General features: G+C 38.3%; 1 long non-coding RNA gene across 1 annotated transcript in view; it reads left to right on the forward strand.

Annotated features, from left to right (window-relative positions):
• LOC131202275 (uncharacterized) overlaps positions 1-19971 on the forward strand; it is a 46814-nt gene that overhangs the window by 24758 nt on the left and 2085 nt on the right. The window contains exons 2-3 of the long non-coding RNA XR_009156118.1: positions 15163-15319; positions 15427-15607. This is a non-coding gene — a long non-coding RNA (uncharacterized LOC131202275). The remainder of the gene's footprint in view (positions 1-15162; positions 15320-15426; positions 15608-19971) is intronic.

Below are 19971 nucleotides of genomic sequence, written 5' to 3' on the forward strand. Positions count from 1 at the left end.
TCACTCTTCAAGGAGGTAGACCACCAGGATCCAGATCTTTCGGACGATGACGGCTTATTGCCCAAGCAGCTAGCATTTACTGGGCTCTTTCCACCTGCCATTTTTAAATCATTGCTGCTCAAAGCAACCAATGTGGCCCACCTCGGTTCCCCTCCTGCAGCGGATATCCCTTCCTGGGAGGCGTCGGATCCTCTATTCTCGGAACCAAGTAGGATTGTGGACGCCATTTCTGCGCCTCGACTGTTCCTCGATGTCATTCAGCAAAAGTGGGCAACTCCTGGGTTGGCCCTGATACCTTCTTCCACAGACAGACGGTTCTTTAATGTAGAACCGGAGTTGGCGGCATTGCTCCAGGTACCATCGGTGGATGCCCCAAAAGCAGTCCTATTACCTAAAACCTCCATCCTGGTGAACCAGACGAGGGATTGTGCCCCAAAGAGCGATGGTCAGACCAGTCTCTTCAATGAGCGCACCAGGAGGCAACCTTGGCAATTTGATCAGCCACCACGGTGTTGTTCTTCAATAGGGCAACCTTGCTTTGGCTGCGACAGCTACAAAATGACACCAGACTGCAGCAGGATCTTAATAAGATCATAGCTGTGGTTCAATTCTCGGCCAATGCTATGCTCAATTTTGCCCATTTCGCCTCAAAATCCATGGCCTCCACAGTGGCGGTGTGTCATCTGCTCTGGCTTAGGCATTAGCAGGTGGACGCCCGTCACAAGTTGTGCCTCGCCTCTGCTTCCTTTATGGGGGACAAGTTGTTTGGGTCGGCATTGGATCCCTTGCTGGTGGAAATGAAGGATAAGTGTAAGATGCTACCTACATCTCAGTGATAGGGCGATTTCCGTTATTCCCTGTTTTTCTGCAGGCCTCCCTTTCGGGGCTCCGATTGGGGTGATGGCACCTCCCATTCTCAGAGGTCTTTCAGGCTTTGACAGCGGGGACACCAGGACAGGCTGCCTCGAGGTAGACCTTTCCTCCCCTTTTGAGGGGGAGGAAGTTGTTCATTCCGATGCCACAGATAACTGCATACCTGACCCTCCCATCGGAGGCAGACTAGCTCTCTTTGCCGACTGATGGGATGAACTTACGTTGGTTGCCTGGGCCAGGGATGTAAGATCTGGTCCATCCCTTGAATTCCTCTCCTTCACCCTCCCTCCCCAAGGTTCTTTATCCGCTGCCCTGTCTCTAAAGATAGAAACAAAAAGGTCCTTATGGATTTGGCCATGCAACATCTTCTGGGCATTAGAGCTATCCAGAAGGTACAGAAGGATCAGGCAGGGCTGGGGTTCTACTCTCTCTTATTTTTCATTCCTAAATCCTCAGGTGAGTGGAGATCTATTCTGGACCTTAAAAGGCTGAACCGATATCTTGTGTATAAACGGTTCAAAATGCAGTCTCTTCAATCTATTGTGGCTGGCATCAGGAAGGGTGACTTCCTCACCTCTATTGACCTCACTGAGGCATATTTACACATTCTGATTTTCTCCCTGCATCGCAGATTTCTTAGATTTCTTAGAATTTATTAAGCCACTATTCATTACCAGTATCGAGCGTTACCCTTTGGGCTTTCTTCTGCACCCTGTACCTTTACTAAGGTATTAGCTGCTTTGGCGGCCCACCTTAGAGCCATACCTATCTGTGTCCAATGTTACTGGGATGACATTTTAATTCAGTCCTCTTCTAGGCAACTTTCCATAGAGGATCTCCAAGTAACTATTCATTGCCTCAAACGTCATGGCTTCTCTATTAACATGGAGAAAAGCCACTTAACCCCTTCGACTCGCTTCCTCCATTTTAGGGTAGTGATAGATTCGCTAGAAGGTAAGGTATACTTGTCTCAGGAGTGGCAGGCCAGCCTCAGAGAGCTAGTTGGTAGAGTTCAGAAAGACCGTAGAGTTTCCTTGGTGCTGCTGTCAAAGCTCCTAGGCAAAATGGTGTCAGCCATTCATATCACCCCGTGGGCACGCCTTCATGCAAGAGACCTTCAATGGTTTCTTTTGCCCTTTCAGAAGGTGGGCAGAGGCAATTTGCCAGCCAGGATCCAAGTTCCCCTCAGCGTCACCAGATCTCTCAACTGGTGGAGGTCTCTTGCCATATTGAAGGGGCGGCTGTTCCACGAGCCTCATCATCTGGTGCTGACGACGGATGCCAGCCTCTTCGGTTGGGGGGGTGCATCTCCAGTCACAGGTGGCTCAAGGCAGATGGTAGGGCTGCGACCTACAATGAAACATCAATTGGCTGGAGCTGCGAGTAGTTTATTTAGCCTTCCTGCATTTTCAATGGTTGTTCATGGACAAATGTGGCCATGAAGTCGCACATAAACTGCGAGGGGGGCACCAGATCTCATGTTGGAGGCCAATAGGCTAGGCCTCTGGACAGAGCGTCATCTGTGCTCCTTGCCAGTGGAGCACATCTCTGGGATGTCCAACATGCAGGTGGACTGGCTCAGCTGGACAGTCATCGACCACATGCAGTGGTGCCCTCACCTGTCCATCTTCCGGGACCTGACAGACCTTTTTGGCCTCCCGGAGTAGATTTGTTTGCTACTCCAGAGAATGCGCAACTCCCACATTTTTATGCACGATTTCCAACTACAAGGGCAGAGGGGTAGACACTTTCCTCAGCCCATGGCCACAGGGGCTCCTTTACATGTTTCCTCCTCTTCCCCTCCTTCCGAGGATGGTGCAAAAGATTCTGGAGGAATGGGCAGAGGTCCTACTTCTCGTGCCTCATTGGCTCAGGAGGCCTTGGTTCACCGACCTCAAGACATTGTTGGTGGCTTCACCCTGGAGGATCCCTCAGGGTGTTGCTTCGCTCAGCCAAGGGGCGTTGGTCCACCCGGACCCACACTAGCTCCAACTGACCGCCTGGCACTTGAGCAGCGTGCTCTGAGTGGGGACAACTCCTCTTCCAGAGTCATCAGGACTATTCAGGCTTCTTGGAGGCCTTCCATGGAGCGTATTTATTCCGCCACTTGTACTTGGTGTGACCATGCAGGTATCTCCCCCTCCAGACCTTGATAGACCAGATCCTGGAATTTCTCCAGGATGGACTAGATAGTGGGCTATTGCCTAACACCATTCGGAGGCAGGTGACAGCTCTCTCATCTGTCCTGACTTGTGGGTCCCTTACTTCGTTATCTCAGCATCCCACCATACAGAGATTCCTGAAGGGTGCCACTAATTTATGTCCCCCCGTGGTACACAGGTATCCTACCTGGGATCTGTCTATTGTGCTGAGATCTCTAATGGGGGCTCCATATAAGCCCTTACAGACTGCCAGCCTCTGTCTTTTGTCCTGTAAAGTTGCCTTTTTGGTGGCATTTATCTCTGCCAGGTGAATTTTGGAGATTGCCACCCTCTCACTGCGAAGTGACCTCTGGTGTTTCACACTGATCGCATGGTGTTTCGCCTCGACCCCACTTTCATTCCAAAGATCAACACACCCTTTCACAGGATGCAGGAACTGATCCTACACAATTTCTGTCCTAACTGTGCTCACTCCTTAGAAAGGCGTTGGCATACTTTGGATGATCAGTGGGCCCTCCGTAAATATCTTAAACGGACTGTTGATTTGAGGAAGACGGAGTTGTTGTTTATATCCTTTATCCCAGCTTCTTTAAGTTGCAGAGTCACGCCTTCCACCATTGGCAGATGGCTTTGTAAACTATTGTCAAAGAGTATGAACTGTGTTCTCTAGCAAAGCCCGCACGTGTGATAGCACATTCGACCCACAGTGTGGCCACATCAGCAGCGTGGACCGTCCCTGATGGAAATCTGCAGGGCGGCTACTTGGACTTAGCCTTTGTCATTTATTAAACATTATACTGTAAGTTAGACAAATTTTCTGACCAGACTGGGGCCTGCCCATAATTTCAGAGACAGTCAGCTTTGGTATGTCCCATTCTTGGCTGCTGTCTCCACCACTATGGAGAAGGGGCATTGGTCTTACCTGAGACGCACCTTCTCATTTGGTGGAGACAGCAGCCAGCCCCACCCTTAGGTCTGATCTTCTTTAGGCAGGGCAACTTTTCTTCCAACACATTGAGTCTGCTTCTTGGTCTTCGCCAAAAGCTGGAGATCCTAGCAACAAGGGCGGGACTTGCAACTTTGACAGACTCAGTCCTTCAACTGAACAGATGGAGTACAACCCATTCCTGGCTGCTGTCTCCACCCAATGAGAAGGTGCATCTCAGGTAAGACCAACGCCCCTTCTATTCCAATTTCCAACTCAGTCTGTCCCACACAGGATTTGCTGTTATGCTGATTAAGAAGGGACACTCTTATGTAAACTGCATTGCATACTCAAATGAAAGGTGAGTTTTAAATTAAAGGATGACTCAACAGTCATGTCCATAATTGCCTGTGGTTACTCTTCTCTGTAGCTCTGTAGAGCTTACCAAGAGATACCACTGGTTTAGGTAAGGTTTATTGTATGGTTCTTATGTCCTCTCAGAGACTAGGATAGCATCAGATTAATGTTTCTGACAGGTGATTTGACAACACCAAAACAAATTTTAAATAAACAGCATTGGTTCCTGGTGAATCATGTGATGGATCCATAATATGCTTTCAAACATGTTCCCAATAAACTGTATTGAGTATGTTATCTGAAAACAATAGCTAGAGACAATAGCATGATTGATGAAATCTGCATAAAAATTTATTGTGGATACTATACAACATATACATAATCCAGTGGTGAAATGTAAAATTTGTTACTACCAGTTCTGTGGGCATGGCTTGGGAGGAATGTGACTGGGTGTGCGTGGCCAACTTTTTTTTTTACTTTTAAAAGCATTTTTTCTACAACCTCTGGCTAAAGAGGTTGTAAAAAAGTGGTTTTAAAAGGCTCCTCTGACGATCCCAGCTAAGTTGACTGATCGTCAGAGGCTTTTCTTTTCTTTTAAAAGCATTTTTTTTGCCTTTAAAAGAAAAGACAAGCCTCTGATGATCAGGCAACTCAGCTGGGATTGTCAGAGGAGCCTTTTAAAAGCATTTTTTCTACAACCTCTTCGGCTGAAAAATTGCTTTTAAAAGACTCTGATGATCCCAGGTGAGCCGCAGGATCATCAAAGCCTTTTTTTTTTTACTTTTAAAAGCATTTTTTCGGCTGAAGAAAAAATGCTTTTAAAAGTAAAAACAACAATAACCTCTGATGATCGTGCGGCTCAGCTGGGCTTGTGGACGGGAGGGATTTTTGCTACTGGTTCTCCAAACCACCCACCGCCATTGCTACCGGATCGGGTGATCCGGTCCAAACCAGGAGCATTTCACCTCTGACATAATGTGATATTTTGTTGGACAACTGGATGGGATGCTTGTTTAAATTTTCATTATAATAAAATGAATATGAATGCATGTACACATACATGCAGTTTATTGTTTTGAAAGCAAGCCTAATTCTTTTTTTTCTTTGTTGTTATTTTATTTAAGATTTAAGACCTGAAATCTGAAAACCTGAAATCTTTTCCATATTCATATGAAAAATGATTAGTGACCTTTTAGTCACATTTCATAACAATGCAGCAGATGAAGTCAGAACCTTACTTTATAAAGTCTATTAAAATATCTTGGAACAATTAAACCGTGAATACTGATTTTGTGTTACAATTGCAAGACAAATGTCTTCTTAGTGAAAGAAAATCTTATATTAATTAATCTTCATCAAGGCTTAGCTGGGTAATGCAATTTATGTGTACTAAATCTTACTTCGTTTAAATTATATGTAAACATAATACTTCTATATTGAATATATGCCACTGGATTTATTGAACTAGAATCATGTATAAATTAAAATACTTTTCCTTTAAAAAGGTCAAGTATACTTATTACATAGAATATATTAATGAAAGTGGCTATGTTAAAAACAGTGACATATGTAAATGAATCAGAAAATACCAGGTTTCTATTTTTAAAATTCAAAGGTCCATCCCATTTATTTTAAAATTTCATACAGAGAAACAGTTATACACGTGAATTTTACTTATATCTTAATCTTAAACTTATATCATTGGGTATATGTCATTTGTATTTTAAAATAATCTTTAATATTCACAGTATTTTCAACGAAATTATGAAGCATCTGAAAAAATACAGCATGAGGTATTTTATCTATCTGCCATGTCTCATCTCTATCTTTCAATAGCAAGTCAATAAAAGTGATTAGGGCTGCCACCTCAGAATGCACACCCTTAAACCATATAGCTGTAATGCAGAAAAAGGTCCCCCCTCCCCCCGCCCGATCTTTTCAAATTACATCCAAACTGTCTGGGGAACTTCTCAGTGACTAGAGGTAATACAGTTTAATCTTTTTCTCCTGCTGGTAGGTTTCAATTTTAGCTCACTGAAAATCTTTTCTTTTTTTTTTTCTTTATAGCCTTGGTGCCTTTTTCATACCGCAATCCATGCATCTAATTTTGGTGTGTGTGTCTGTTTTTGTTTCTTTACGCCTCTCAGATTTTGCTGGTCTGAAAGCTTCAACTATGAACCTTCCACTATTTATTCCACTCCCCTAAAAATTATTTTAGCATGGGAAATTATGATGGTATGCTTTTGTTTGGGGTGCAGAAACGCTTGTTGAATCTAAATGCTTTTAGATTTCATCTTCACCTTATACCATAGCTTTCACCAGCCTGCATGATTTATGCTTCACTTGCTTTCTTTCATTTTATATAATTCCTTTCATTCTGTAGTTTTCCATTTACACTTTCCAGAAAATTAAGAAAGGGGAGAGGGAATAAGAGGAGTTTAAAGTTATGTATGTTACATTTATTTTTCTTTAATTACTATTTTGGGAGTTCAAATGTAATTGACACAATGCTTCAATGGGTAAGTGAATCACCAAAACGAGACACACAAATGGATGTTAGTCAAATTTCTTCTTTTTGTAAGAAAAATGAAATTAAATACAATTTACTAAATAGAACTACAGAAATTCAATGTAGACTTAAAAGACAATATAGTTCTTTTTATTCTACATAGTAAATATTTTTGAATCTCAGTGTAAGAAAAGAGATCAATGAAAAAAATAACCCTTTAGATACTCATCCAAATATATAACCAATGCTTGTTTGGATGCTTATCCAATTCAGTGCTGACACAAATTTTCTTAAATCTTCTGAGTTAGATTGATATTTATTGTACATCTAATCTGTGGCTTCTAGTTGTACACAACTATAATGTAATCTGGACTCTTGGAATCCATGTTTATATTTTTGGAGGAAAAAATCATGTGTCTGCATATATCTTATATCGTATCTTATATGAAAGGAATGGCAGAATCTTCATTTCTCAAACATTCAGAAGCACTGATTTTTTATGAGAAAAAGGCAGTTTCAATATAAGTATCAAACATACAGTATATATGAAATTACTCATACTACTTTAGAATCGTTTTGTATTAATTTCTGCTTTATGAAACTAGAATTCAACCTACTTCTCATAGTTGATAAGACATATCTCATTAGCACTGTTTTATTTTCAATCACATCAGTTTAATTCTGTCTAGGAATGGATAAGATATGAATTGTTTTGAAGGAATTATTTTGGGCTTTGCATGAGAAACTAAAATGCAAATTCATTGTCAAATATTTACTTTTTGAATGTTTAAACACAGAACATAATAAACATAAAAATGTATGTTATATGGAATGCAGATAAAAATGTGTACATTGTATATGTAAATGCATTTTATTATGGAAAAATGCAGGAAAATGAATGTAGATATTTCTGTGATCTTGCAGAATATTTTAAACAGATGTAGAAACAATGTGGCGGATTTTGTAGTTGACAAAATAAGTCAGACAAAAGCAGAACAACCAACTCTTCCATCCCTATCTTTGAAATTGAAGCACCAATAATATATTGGCCATAAAAATAGCTACAATCCTGTCAAGTATTTCAAAGATTTCAATTCAGTGTATCTCTTCATTCATAACTTTTGCAATTCCAACTTCACTGTGCTATTGCAGTCCTAGCTATGAAATCATAACACAAGCCAGACGTTGTTTTGTACATTGTTTCCAGTGTAACAGCTGTTCTTAAAGGATTGGAAATGAGAAAATCCAGGATTCTCTTAAAATGTAAATTTCATTCAGTATTTCATTAAACTTTAAATCATGAAAAATGCATAACAAAGAAACAGTATAAGTATAACTGAATTTGTGACATTTGTAATTTTGGAAGAAAATGGATTATTGGTAGGCTGAAACTCTGCTATATATGGATTATGCAGAGATAGATCAACACAAAATAAGTCTAGCCTCACTTAATACCAAGGTTGCTAAGATCAGTAAGCAAGTGTGATACAGGATTTGTCCAACAGTTGTAGCCTATTAAAATAATAAGCCGTCATTTCTGTTATGGCATGACTCTGCCACTTATTATGTTCATATGCAGTTACCAGTGAACCTATTGATCAAGAGAGCTTGATATTAACAATTCCAGCTAAAGAAAAAGAAGGGTCTTCCTAGGCATGTGGGCTAAAATTCTTGCTGGTGAGGGCATCTTGAGAACTGGCTGATATTCAGAGCATAATGTATATGTGCTTGCAGGTTTTGGGCCGGGATAACAATATATTTGCAGTGTTTAATGCAAATGGGATCTTCATTCAGCTGTAGAGTTTTTACATATAGTTACTGCATGTGATCGAAAACTGGATCCAAATTGAAGAATTCAGAAAGACAGATATTATGTTCCCAATGATGGGCTCATAGTGTAAGTTCATTGTACAACTTTCTTTGTTTTATTAATAAGATATGTAAGACGGTATCAGGTAAGATACAGCGTTTTTTCCTCACTTTTCCAATAGGCAATGTCGTTCACATTTTGAGGTACTGAGGGTGCAAATGTCACCATATTAATTGAAGTTATTCTTCTCTTGCCCTGCAAAAAAAGTAAACTTTCCTTGTATAAATAACCTTTAAGACTTCCTATTGAATATTAATATTTTTCAAAAATAAACAGGAAGTGTCTGATTCAATTACAGTACAGTGATTTATAGATAAAATACATGGTGATGCTTCTTTTCTTTATAGAATTGTCAAGCTTATATCTTAGCCCTTCTAACAAGCCAATCTGTGACAATTTTCAAATGATAATAACAAATCAGTATCATAAAAGTACTATGATTTGTGGCCTCTATGGCAATTATGAATCTGGCCCAAGTCATTGTTGGCCCAATGCATATTGGGAAGTTCAAAGTTAGACCTATATTATTATTTTTTTAATTTCATGTTTATTTATTTTTTATTTATTTAATTTTGTCATAACAGTATACATAAACATTGTCATAAGTAAAAAACATATCATGAATATATATATATATATGTATATATATATATATATATATATATATATATATATATATATTCATGATATGTTTTTTACTTATGACAATGTTTATGTATACTGTTATGACAAAATTAAATAAATTAAATTAAATTAAATAAATAAAATATATTAAATAAAATTAAATATATATAGAGACGACTTCCGGTATCCAGTGGCAACGGACGTCTGGAAGGTTTCTCCTGCCTCCAGCGCCCGAATCCGGCCGCCGCCGAGGCCCTCAGGGGCCAGGTGTTCCGAAAAGGACACCTGCCGTACGGACGGCTCGCCAGGGGTCTCCCAGCCGACATACAGGACTGTGGGGACCGATGCTGGCGCGTCCTAGGCTTGGCGGGGTTCGGAGGCCATAGGCCGCGGCCATTATTTTGGTCGTCGCCTGGGCCGCTGTGCCCGGTGACACCGGGGCATTGGATTTATAACTGCAGCAGCCTGGTGGTGAACAGGGCACGGAGAAGAATTGAGGAGGAGAAGGGAAGGGAATATCGGTAAACGTGAGTGGAGTGCCCGGAGTGCGGGGGTTTTCTCCCCTGCGGTTGGAAGGAGCACGAGTTATTTTGGAGAGAGGAGAACTTAAAATAAGAAGATTACCGGTTTTGTGGAGCTCTGGAGAGAAGAGGTGATGGAGAAATTTAGGAGGGAAGGTTTGAGGCCCCTCCTTCTGGGGAACAGTGGTGGCGCCCAGCTTCCGCCTTCACTATGAGAATTTTGATGACATCACTTCCTTCGGTTTCCTGGTTGACTAACTGTACTCTGGACTCGTTGTTCCTGTGAGTGCCCCTGGTGGATCCGGAGGAAATTACAAGGATACTGTGCTTGCCTGAGGATTTTGATTCTTTTTTTCAAATGGCAAAAGGTCAGAGACCAACTGCTGGAGAGATGGAGAGAATTCTGGAAAAGTTATCCAATATGGACAAGAAACTGGATGATTTGCAAAGAGGCCAAACGGAAATAAGAGAAGAAATTGTGACTATCCAAAAGGATTTAAAGGATACTCAACAAGTCTCAGCAGAAAACAAGCAGAAAGTGGAAGGTCTGAGGGTGAAATGCGGCAGTGCAGAAAAGAGAGGAGACGACAGGCAATGCTGTGCTTGACCACAGATGGATAAAATGTCTTATTTTCTTAGGTTTCAAAATTTGGAAGAAGTGGACCAAGAAAACTTGAGAGATGTTGTGACTAAATTGTTGGGAGAATTTCTTGGGAGAAGTGTTGATTTCATGAATTGGGATGTGGATCGAGTTTATAGAGTTAATTCGCAATATGCACGCACGCATGCAGTTCCCAGAGAGGTTCATGTCAAATTTGTGAGAAGAGAGACGAGATGAAATTTTAGAAAACATAGGAGTGGGGCACTGATTTACAGGGGCAGGGAGATAGCCATTCTGAGGCAGATTCCCAGACAGGTACGTGAAAAAGAAAGAAATATTATTTTTGTCAAGCAAATTGTACCAGAAGGAGTGGGCTTCAGATGGCTGATGCCAGAGGGATTGATGATTTTCCGGGAGGGCATTACGAAAAAATCAGTACAATTATGGAGGCTACGGCCTATGTGGAGGAACACAAAGCCTTCCTGGAATCAGATGACCCAGGAATTGAAGAAGGGGAGGTTATAGATCATGGGGCTGAAGCGGCTGCCGCTGTTGCGGCCCTGGAGTTGGGTCAGGCTGAACCCAGAGTTCTGAGATCCAAAACTAGGAAGTGATAAAGATATTTGGGATTGTGTTGGTTTTCCTTATTCTCTTTGTACGATATTCTGTTTATTCTTGACTCTTCTTTATTACGTATTTAAAATTTGCAAACTTTGCTACTGTGTCACCTGCTTGCCTTATGGCTGTTGTATGTGTTAAAAATTTGAGTAAAATTTTATTTTAGATAAGAAAATGAAAATTTACCATACCTGATATGTATTTGTATAAACCTTTTTTGACTAATAAAAACTTTTTGAACAAAAAAAAAAAAAAAAAAAAAAAAAAATTAAATATATATATATATATATATGTAGGTCTTTGGTTATTTGGGTTTTCTCCCGCGGGAGAAAACCCGAATAACCAAAGACCTACATACAAACACCCGCGAAAACCTCAGAAAACATATATATATATATATATATATATAAGTAAAGAATATGCATTAGCTATATTAATTAGATATAATAAAAGGAACAATAGGAGAGGAACGGTAGGCACTTTTGTGCTCTTATAAGACAATTGAGAATGATCTGGTTTTGGAGAGCATTTGTAGCAATCCTTTGCTGTGGACAGATCACTTTCCAATTGTTTTTTGTTTATCACTACCCTAAGGGTCCAGCCCAGACAAACGATGAACCCATCTGCAATGTAGAAGAAACATGGAGTTATCCCAAAGGGTCCAGGGGACATTTCAGCTGAGGCCTTAGATACAACCTGTAACAGACAGGTAGAGATGACCTTTAATTGGATTGCCCCATGCATATTGAGCCTTCTCCATCAATCCCAGCAGAAATCTTGGACTTCTGAAGCCTCTGGGAGATGAAGTGTAGGAAGACACATCTGGAGTACTATTGAAGAAAGATAAAAAATTAATCCAACTGAGTACAAATAAGAACCTATATTAGGTATTACATCACAGTAATAATGTTATTGTTGTTTAATGTTATGACTGTATTGCACCTGCTAACAGCTTCTGGCATTATTAAAAGTAACCCAAATCCTGTTGGGAAGGGACAGGTAGCAGATCTTCTGTGAGGAATATTCTTACTATTTGTGAGATGAAGGCTGCTCAGATTTGTGTGCAATTTAGACTTTCAAGTCTAAATGAGTGGCCTGAAGCAAGATCTTGGGAATTATTTGTGACTCCTAAGGAAGTGGCTAGGTCTGTTTAGCCTGTTGGCCCAAGGGCCTGTTAGATCAACTCTGTCCTGGATGATGAAAGCCACCTGGGGAATGACCTATGATTGGGTCTGTGTGGTGGTGTTGGTTTCCTTAAGTGAGAAGGTGATCCCTTTGGTTTTCAGAGAGGCTGTGATATTTCTTTTCCTGGACCCAATAGCCCTGAACAATTATTGTCCAAACTCCAGATTTCCCTTATTAGGGGAGATTATAAAGAAGATAGTCAGGCTTTCATTCCAAATATCCCTTTACAAAGCAGATTATTTTAGTTAAAAGATTTATCTGGGTTTCAGGCCAGGATTTAGTATGGAGACAGTATTGGCCATGCTTGTTCGTGATCTGTAATGAAGCTGGAATTAGATGGTACTGTAATGATACATTCATCCTGGTGCTCATTTTTTCAATTGCTTTCAATACTGACAGCCACAGTAATCTTTAGACCAGTTTCAGAGATTGGAAGTAGGAGGTCCCACTTTGTGGTGGTGGTCTTAATCTGTGGCCAGTTTCAGTAGTGTTGACAGTGGGGAGAAATTGCAGTTGTGGGGTGCTGCAAGATTCCATATTCTTCCTCCTTCTTAACATCTACATGAAAATGCTGGATGAGATCATTCCTCAATTTGGAGTCAGCTATCATCAGTAAACATCTTGACCTTGGGCTGCCAAGTGACAGGACACTGTTGAAGTTGTAGCCTAGTGCCTGGAGTCTATCTTGGAACTTAGACTTAAAATAGACTTAATTCCAAAAAGACGAGGCTGCAACTTTCACAATTTTTGGCCCAGAGGCATCCTTGGAAATAAATATTATACTTGAGATATGACTTTTCTTTACATTATTATAGCTTCCTATTTATTTATTTTAATTAAACGTGTTTTTGAAAAATAAAAAAAAGACAGTGTAGGGTTCCCACAGAGAACTAAGATGGGGCTGCTGAGTTCATTGAAACTCATGGTCCCTTTTTGAGGACTTCAAATCCAGACTTTGTATTCAGAGGTAACCAGTCATACTTTCATCTACCAGTGTGTGAAATAGTATGTTAAGAGATAGCCTGAGAAAAACCTCTTCCTTAAACCTAATGATTTCTGTGTATTGTGAGTTAGAATGGTAATCATAGTTTTGTACCATCATATCTGGGGAACATCTATTGTTCAATCGTAGAAAACATAGTTCATATAGGCTCCAGGGTTCAGTCCTTTGCAATTATATTTAAAAGATTTCTGGACTACAGATACATCTGAACAGGTTATCAGAGGTTATTTGTAACAACGGTGTCATTTTGAGTGTTACATTAAATTTAAAAAAGTGCTATACAGTCCACAGCAATCCTAACAAAAAAAGAATAAAGATTTTAGATATAAAAAGTGCAATACATCTTAGGTAAAGATTTCCCCTGTCCAGTTGTTTCTGACTCTAAGGGGCAGTGCTTATCTCCATCTCTTAGCCAAGGGAGCCAGCATTGTCTGAAAACACTTCTGTAGTCATATGGCCAGCATGACTATATGCTGATGCGCATGGAATCCTGTTTCCTTCCCACCAAAATGGTACCTATTTATCTACTCGCATTTGCATGCTTTCAAACTGCTAGGTGAGTAGGAGCTGGAGCAAGGACCGGAGTTCACCCCATCGCATGTATTCAAGTCTTGAATCCTGGGCTGTCAGCTTTTCAGATGATAAGCTTAATGTTTTTAACGTCTGAGCCATTGGTCTACAGTACAAAACAACTTAAATTATGTTTTATTGACTAAGCTACATTTAACTAGATTCACATTATAATCTTATAAACCAGGATTATAAAAAATGAATTCTATTTTTTTGCCACTTCAGTAGAAAACAATGTCATTTGTTCAGACAGTGGCACAAGGTTTTGTTTATGTACAATTTGCAAATATGTAAAGTCAAACATTTTGCCATTTCTCCAAGTATGATGTTATTAAGAAACTCCGTATGGAATTAGCATTTATGATATAGTCCGCTACAGCATCTTGCAGCCAGAAAAATAAACCAGCATCCTACTTCAGCATCCTATTAGCACTGTTATTACAGTGAATACATACCTTCAGTTAGAAAGCTAGAGATGCCACCTAATATTAGCATACAGAACCTAAAGAAGCATACTGTTTACAAACAATACTCAGAAAATTTTCTTTAAAAAATGCAAGCTTTTTCTAAGTAATATCTATAGTTACAGTATTGCATCTTATTGTCTTTTGCTATGTATCTGTTTACAATGATGCACTGAAAGATGCAGGCAACAAACCCATTGTAAGAAACAGTTTACTCTCATTAGAACAAGCAGAAAGACAAACAATAGTCTGAATTTGAGTTAAGAAAATATTTTAGGATACTGCTATAGTAAGCAGTCTGATTTTGCTCCAGTTCTTGTATTCATTATGATCATTATATGCTCCAGCTAAGAAATGCATTCATCATTTGAAATGTCCTTGTAGTGTTTATAATCTCCATATACACACAGAGAGAAAGATTTTTTTTAAAACCCTCAAAATTTTTGAAGGATTATTCATTACTTGCACTTTCTGATATCTTCTCAATTTCCACAGTCATTTATTATGTAAAACACAAGGATAGCCAAATCCATTGATATGCTGAATTCAAAATATGTGTATATTTCTGTTTTTCCCACACACCAATACACTAACAGAGAACAGAACATACATTAGGAGAGAGACAATCCCTGACCAACTACTTAGAAAACAGTACAATTCAGGCTAAGAAGAATTACTGTCTAGCGGATGCAATTTCTCTCTAGTTTAAACAGCAGCTGCGTTTTTGTAAAATCCTATGAATGTGGCAGACCTATCTAAAGGTAGAAGAAAAAGAACACCCCTTGTTTTGTAATAAGGGGATTTTCAATTTAAAAGCGAGAGAAGGCCTGTTGTGTGAAGTATGGTTATTACATTCATTGTATTCTGTCTCGCTCACTAGGAGGCTAATAATGAAGGAGTCAGTAAAAGAGCCAGTGTGCCATGAGAGTTATCTCATGGCCCCAGATGCTGGATAAGTTGAAGAAGGCAGAAATCACTTCTGGATGACATTCAGGTCTGAATGATGATTTGAAGAAGAAAAGACTATTATTTCCAAGGTAAACAGGCTGCTTCATCCATCAGCAATATATAATGGTCTAAAATATGTTTACATACAGACTTAGAAAGTTCACTTTATCACAGATTTTTTCTCTCTCTCTGACAGCTTCAGCAATATATTCCTGAAACAAAAGATCCACTCCAGACTCTGCCACACCTAAAAAGAAGCTTTGAAGAAATTGCCAGGCTCAAGTATGATGAAAGAATTACCCACAAAGCAGAAAATGAAAAAAAGGCACATAGATCTGTAAAGTGTCAAAGATCTGGTTCAGAAATGGTCTCACAAGGTGAATATTCTTAGAGGTTACTTGTGGCATTGAAATCCGACAATAGCTTTCTTTTTTAGGAGCTAAGAATTTAAGCATATTTACACCAGCATATTTCTAGACTAAAAGGCTGTCAGAACATTTGTCACTGTGTTGACAGGGAGATATCATCCTTATGTTGTTTTATGGCAACTAATTTAATATATGCAAATGTGCACAAGTAGCCCTCAGAAGGTTCTCAGAGTGAGAGACTTAATAAATGTGTGTGCCTGTGTGTATCTGTCTTTGTACATGTCTTTGCTTCTTTGTGGTAATGTTTGTGTCGTTTACAGACTACATTTTTCAAAAGGAGACTTAGACTTATATTCTAGCTTCAAGTTTCCCTAAAACAAGTGAAATACACAAGTGCATATATAAGTTGAGCTTTGAGACGGAATTTTAATCTTTAACACATGTGTAGTAAGGACATGTAAATGACATATCTGACAATATATTAAATCAGTTTTCAGTGAAGCCAGAAAATTGCACTGATCCCCCCCCCCACAAATGCTTTATTTTTGTCTACATAATCAGAGCAAGCTTTTTGACATCCTATTTGGAAGATATTACTTTTATTTTTTGTGAAATATGCAGCCTATTCGTCCTTAGTAAATAAATAAATAAAGCTGCTTTTTATGGTTAATGTCCTATAGGTTTTTGTGTCCTCCTTTTCATTTCAGGCTGCAGTTAAGAGAAATAATTTCCTTCCTACCCTTATAAAAGGCTGACATTGCAGCGTAAAAGTATTGAAATAAAACTTTAACCCAGGGCTATATTTCTCAAATGATCCCAAGAATAAAACAATTGAATTGGTTAAATCCAACTTTTGGATCGGAATTTTGTTTGGCTGAACTGAAGTACAAAACTCACAAAAGTTATCTCTTTTCCTTCTCTTGCCAAAGTAAAAAAAAAAAGTTTATTGAATCTATCTAAGCCATGTAATATCACCATGCCAACCTAGGATTAATCTTTAGAAGAAGGAAACCCAAGCTGGAATGAGAACACTGGGCAGTTCTTTTTCCTGCTGATTTCCATGAAAATGTTTAAAATGAGCTTAAGTCTCTGTACTGAAGTTCATGAATTTATAAATACTTAAATTAGATTTATTTCCTGACATTTTTTATGAATCTTATGACGTTGTATTGTAAAATATGATTGATAATTTAAAAAAAATAGTATCACCAACATAGATCTAACAGTGGGCTAACTTTCATAAACTACATACGGTGCTTAAAATGAAATAAAAATAACATTTTAGAACATTAAAAGAACAATGATAATCCAATAATCCAATATTATAAATAATTGGTTTATCGGGAATAAATGTTCCTCATCTAGCTCCTGCCCACCTAGCAGTTTGGAAAGCATGAAAATGCAATTAGATAAATAAGTACCATATTGGTGGGAAGGTAGCAGCGTTCCATATGACCACAGAAGCATCTTCAGACAACACTGGCTCCCTTAGCTAAGAGATGAGCACTGCCCCCTGGAGTAAGAGATGACTAGATGGGAGAAATCTTTACCTTTTTTTAACCTTTATCCTATAAAACAAGGATAAAAAAAATATGGGCCTTCCCTTATGTAAACTACACAGTAGTTCCTTATATCTAATGCCATTGATCTGCTAGATTAGTAATTCAGCAGTTGCTAAAGAACTTCTGCTTTTAAAACATAATAGAATTGTAAACAGCAATTTTTTGCACCAAAACAAATTCCTGTGTGTCCAATCACACTTGGCCAATAAAATTCTATTCTATTCTATTCTATTTTGGAGAGCAAAATGGCAAGAACCTTGGAGAGCGTCTAGCATCTAGCATTGAGTACAGTAAGTTTGTAGTTTGTTATTAGCATCCCCCAAAAAATAAAATAATATACAGAAAGATGAAGTCTTTGTCCATATTTAAAACATATGAACATTTTTGGGAGTGCATTAATCTGGACCTAATCAGTGACTGCCAAAATGCAGTTGAATGAAAATGAAATAAGGTTTCATATGCAGTCTTTAAATCATTTGCATGTTTTATGCATGATAATTTAATTTATTTATGCACTACCTTTCATTTATGAATTTCCTGTTCTCACTTGTATTAATCATATTATGCTAGACAAGAAGTAGATTTGATAGGCAGCCAGAGAAGAGTAAGAAAACAATAAAATGGAGTAGATTTTCCATTGTAATTATTAACAACAAAATTATTTTGCTAAGGTTAGTATCAGTTCTGAATTTTATTTAAAGTAATATAGACTCTTTGAAGCATTTTAGATATTCTTTAGCACATGCTGTATAGAAAGGCAGGAAGAAAATTATCTCCAAAGTTATTGAACGTAAGACCGTTTCTTTTCAATGAACATAGAGACCTACAGTATGTCATTGGACTATTAGCAGGAAAAACACATTGATTCTTTGAAGTACTTTATTTCAGAATTTATGAAGTCATAGCTTGATTTTGAAAACAACAGCTTTATTTCTTTATTGTCTAGCAGGATAGGTAGGTGCTAGAATTTTCATGGATTTGGATACAGATGAAGGTGCCATGTAGTATGTTTGAAAGTAATATATTTTCATCTCAGCATTATCACCTCTGTGTAAATCAGAAGTGCTTTAGTTCAGCTTTTTTGATTCCAAGTGTGTGAAATTTGAGCCAGCAAGACCATTGGTTATACTGACTGGCAATTTGGAAGCCACAGACAAAAGACCTTTGGAGAGCTCCACATTAGAAAAGCCTCTTTAGTGTATCTATAAGATTGTTGTCTGAGTAGCACCCTCTGACTCAAATGTTCCATTGAGTTGCAGTGTCCATTTAAGGAAACTAAAGAGGAAAAATTGAGGATGCTTACAAGTTTCCAAGGATATGTTTGTAGTTGTTTTGTCTTTTGTATGTCTGTTCTAGTGCTATTTTTTGTGGTGTCCTGTCTATTCAGTGAATTCAGTGGTTGTGTGTGGTGACTGTCCCCCTATCTGTTCAGTTAGCAATCTCTCTGAAGCCTAAATTGCTGTTAATTTGTGACAGAGTGCTTTTTAAACAACTGCAATATAGTTTTGAAATGTTGAATAATGTAGCATGAAATTCTCAGTTAGTTTGGAAATGATTGTGAAATCATGTGAAGAAAATCAGTATGGCATCTGATCAAGATAAATTCACTCTAGTGTTTTATGGCTTTTTATTCCTATGTGATAGTAATAAAGTCTCATGTAGGGATGGAAGCCATGAAATACATTGTGAAAAATCATCAACTAAGATGAGCCATCAGAATAGAATCATTATAGGACTAGAACTGCTAACGATTATTGGAAAATGGAGTATTTGTTTTGTTGCCTTTTATGTTTGCACTGTTTCTTTATTGCTTCATTCTTAGAGTTGGAAAGATAGGGAAATAGTTTGTAATAAAATAATTCATTTTTAAGTCAGCATCAACGTTTCATATTTTAATACATATTTAATTTTGGTGATTTAAATGAACACTGTGCATGAAACACTGAATTATGTATTCTTTTGATCAAATAAGCCATTAATGGTATTTATCAGGTCCAGGTTTCTTTACTCCCATAGTCCGGAAATGATCCTGAACTGAAGCAACAATTACAGCATGGTGTATTGACATGATTTCCCCCCCCCAAATTCAGACTCTACTCTTTCTGGCACTATATTTATTCTGGGAAGCAGTGGTTTGGGAACAGTAGAACAATTGTATAGGAAGTAAAGTGCAGCCACTTCATTATGCTTGCACTTCTTTGAGCGCATGATTTGAATGACATTTGAAATAACCGTTCCACACTTTCTCCAACATTGCTGAAATCATGCTTGGACAGTTTATTAAAAGAGGATATCTTACATGTTCCTTATCATATGCTCAATGCAAACAATATCATCATGTGTGTGATATATGTGATTCTGTTTCTATGTACTGACTAGGATACATTTAGATACAGTAATCTGTCTTGTTATGTGTATAGAACCCACCTCCACATCTTTTTTACACCTACCTTTTGTCATACCTACAGAAGCTGTAGGACTGAATTTTAAAAGTATCTCCATATCCTATTACTCCCCACAATTAAAAAACTCATCAATTTTATTTCCACATGTCTTTCTATAGTCAATTGTTTTGATGAATTGAATATCCTGAATTGAAATATATTTTGTATTGCATAACACAAAACAGTTTAGAATCAAATTTTGCAATTATTAACATAATATTTTCTGAGAGTATCACCTTGATTTCAATGAGACCTACTCCTTAGTTAGGACATTTAAAATGGGAGCCTGAATACATGTATATATTTACATTTGCATTCTTTGTATATAACACCGTATAGTTGACCCAGTGTGCCGCTGAAATACAGG

This window comes from Ahaetulla prasina, chromosome 7, assembly GCF_028640845.1.
Source record: "Ahaetulla prasina isolate Xishuangbanna chromosome 7, ASM2864084v1, whole genome shotgun sequence".
Taxonomy (NCBI): domain Eukaryota; kingdom Metazoa; phylum Chordata; class Lepidosauria; order Squamata; family Colubridae; genus Ahaetulla; species Ahaetulla prasina.